Source organism: Nicotiana attenuata, unplaced genomic scaffold (genome assembly GCF_001879085.1).
Source record: "Nicotiana attenuata strain UT unplaced genomic scaffold, NIATTr2, whole genome shotgun sequence".
Lineage (NCBI taxonomy): Eukaryota > Viridiplantae > Streptophyta > Magnoliopsida > Solanales > Solanaceae > Nicotiana > Nicotiana attenuata.
Window position 1 is genome coordinate 1,035,607 of NW_017670294.1, and position 3,538 is coordinate 1,039,144.

At 37.2% G+C, this 3,538-nt stretch overlaps 1 pseudogene; it reads left to right on the forward strand.

The window, feature by feature from the left end:
- Positions 1-429: 429 nt before the first annotated feature.
- LOC109237387 lies at positions 430-2,159 on the forward strand (annotated as a pseudogene).
- The last annotated feature ends 1,379 nt before the right edge of the window (positions 2,160-3,538 follow it).

Consider the following 3,538-nt stretch of genomic DNA (forward strand, 5'->3'; position numbering starts at 1 on the left):
GTAGGTAGCAGTAGCACAGGTAATTTCTTAATTGCCATAATGTCCATTAGTTTAGTTTCAAAATACACAAGATGATGGAGTAATGATCAATAATATCTATTAATTTATTGGACACCATGATTTATAAGCAGGCTTTACACGACAAAGTCAACTAATATAAGGTCACCCACGATCAACCCATTATAAATACATGGACTAGTATTTTATTTTTTCTGAATAGCACCCCTTTTGTAGATCATCTGATTCTACGGATAAGTCAGAGGCGGATGCCAGATTTAAACTTCATGGGTTTAACACTTAAAGTTTTTAGCATTGAACTCGTTATATTTAATAAGTTCATATTTACTGAAATTTTTCTTATAATTTTAATAAATTCTTACATGTAAATTTATACTCAGGCGTGAATATGGTTTCAATTGAATCCGCAACTACAATACTACATCCGCCACATCTATAGGGTCTCCTCGACTCTCGACTATATAAATAAAACCTCTTTAACATAGCCTTTAGCATCAACTCTTCTTCTACAATTAATACATCAACTCTTCTTCTACAATATATTACTCTTGCCTTTAGCATTTTTGAATGCTCTCTTAAATAAAAACGCAATGGCTTTAGTGATTGAGCAATGTCAAGTTGCACCATCTCCGGGCAGTGCAGCTGAACTCAAACTTCCTCTTACATATTTTGATTTTTAATGGTTAAATTTCCACCGTATGCGGCGGATTCTGTTCTACAAGTTCCCCATTTCCAAAACCACATTCGTCCAAACCATTATTCCTAGTCTTAAAGATTCTCTTTCCCTCACTCTCAAACACTATATATCCCTAGCTGGCAATGTTGTTTGTCCACCAGATTTGAGCGGTTACCCAGAGTTGCGTTATCGAACTGGGGATTCTGTATCTGTTACTTTTTCTGAGTCTGATATGGATTTCAATTTTCTTGTTGGAAATAATCCTCGTAATACTAAGGATTTTTACCACTTTATTCCTCAGTTGGCGGAACCTAAGGATGCACCTGGGGTCCAATTAGCCCCGATCTTAGCCATTCAAGTGACACTTTTTCCGAATCATGGCATATCCATTGGTTCAACTCACCATCATGTCGCTGGTGATGGTGCTAGCTTTGCAGGGTTAACAAAAGCATGGGCTTCGCTCAATAAATTCGGCTGAGATGAACAATTCTTAGCTAAAGAGTTCATTCCATATTATGATAGGTCCGTAATCAAAGACCCTCACGGAGTAAGGATGTCTATATGGGATGAAATGAAGAAATATAAGCTTGAGATGTGTGACATCGTGACTCCTCCTGATAAGGTTCGAGCTACTTTTATTGTAGCACGGGATGACATCGTAAAGCTAAAGAACATAATATTGTCAAAACGACCTAGCCTAACTCACGTAACATCTTTCACAGTAACGTGTGCTTATGTATGGACTTGCTTGATAAAATCCGAGGCCGCAATAGGGGAAGAAATAGACGAGAATGAAATGGAGTTGTTCCTATGTGCAGCAGATTGCAGAGCACGGCTCGATCCGCCACTTCCTCCAACTTACTTCGGAAATTGCATAGTGCCGTATATTGTAAAAACAAGTCATGCTAATGTAGCTGGAAAAGAAGGTTTTATAATTGCTGCAGAATTAATTGGAGAAAACATTAAGAAAAAGATGAAGGATGAGGAATCAATCCTAAATGGGGAGTGTTTAAAAGAACTGAAAACCACAAATTGGAATCGAACAGTTTCGGTTGCTGGATCGCCGAAGCTCGACTTTTATGCAGCTGATTTTGGTTGGGGAAGACCAGAAAAGTTAGAGTTCGTTTCTATCGACAATGGCGATGGCGTATCGATGTCCCTCAGCAAGTCTAAAGACTCAGATGAAGATTTAGAAATTGGCTTGTCTTTATCCAAAACTCGAATGAATGCTTTTGCTGCTATTTTCACCCACGGGCTTAACTTTCTGTAGCAAGCCTGGCTAAGATTATGTTTTCACCATAAAATAATGTTGCATTTACATATTCTGGTGGAGCGACTAAAGATGAAATATTTCAATGATTTGTAGATGTATTTCCGGACCAATAGGTGGACGGATGGGAAAAATAAACCATTTATTAGACAATTTTCCCTATTTAAATTTATAGAATTTGGGAGCCTTCAATTTCGTTTTTCTTCATTCTGATCAACAGATCTATCAACTGGTTGTTTACGTTTGAACTCACTAATCAAGGTGAAATATATCATTAATTATTCAAGGAAATAATATAGTTTCCATGATTTTGAGGCACTGCACGATTATTACACAATGTAGCCAACACAATACCAGAGCGCAGTGGAAACATATTAGCGAGTTGGATAGAGAGAACATATACCTCACATCAGAAAATCAGATTGGAATAGCAAGTAAAATATGATAGGGAGTGAATTAACGTGAGAGACGGGGAAGTAAAATTTGGGTCTCATCTTTAGAGAGTACGATAGCAGAAGTGCGTTGGAATTAGAAGAAGAATTTGGTTGGGGAGGGGGGATTTGTTTGGAAGACAAAATGTCCCTACAATTAATGTGTAGATTTCATAACAATCCACCATCTATACTTTATAATACATATTTTTGTAAAAAATTATGAATGTCATGGTTACAAATTAAATAATGGTATTTGTTGAGCTGGTATTGATAAACATGAACTTTCCAGTGAAGTTTATACAGTGGATGATGGAGTGTCTGAAATCTGTTTATTATTCTATTGGTATTAATGGTAGGCCAACTGCCTTATGCTGCTGAAAGAGGATTGAGACACGGAGATCCAATATCCCCTTTCCTCTTTGTGCAGCTATGGAATATTTTTCCAGGATCTTAAAGAGACTAAGTGGCCAACCAAATTTTAATCACCATCTCAGGTGCTGCAAACTGAATTTGATACAATTGGGATTTGCATATGATCTCTTTTTATTTTGTGGGGGTGATGTGGTCTCTGTGCAGATGTTGTTTGATTGCTTTCAAGAATTTTCAGTAGTTTCTGGTTTGATAGCTAATAAGGAGAAGAGTTCTATATATTTTGGAGGTGGGCGAGTGGAAGATCAGAAAACTATCATGAGAATACTAGGATTTAGCAAAGGAACAATGCCATTCAAATATTTGGGTGTGCCACTAAGTACTAAAAGATTATCAATCATTCAATGCCTGCCGCTACTTGAAAGAATGTTGGGCAGAATTACTAGATGGACTACACATTTTTTTTCTTATGCAGGAAGATTGATGTTGCTAAAATACGAAGGTAGTAGAGGTTATAGAAACAACTTGTAGAAGATATCTTTGCACAGGAGGTGTGGACCTGAGTAGGAAAGCATTGCTTGCATGGGACAAAGCGTCTTGTCCTAGAGTAGCAGGTGGTTTAAATGTATTAGACAACGCTACATGAAATAGAGCTTTTATCAGTAAATTATTGTGGAACATGTGTTGTAAAAAGGATAAAATGTGGCTCAAATGGGTCCACATCTACTACATAAAAGGAAGGCATGTATGGGAGTCTATACCTAGACAAGC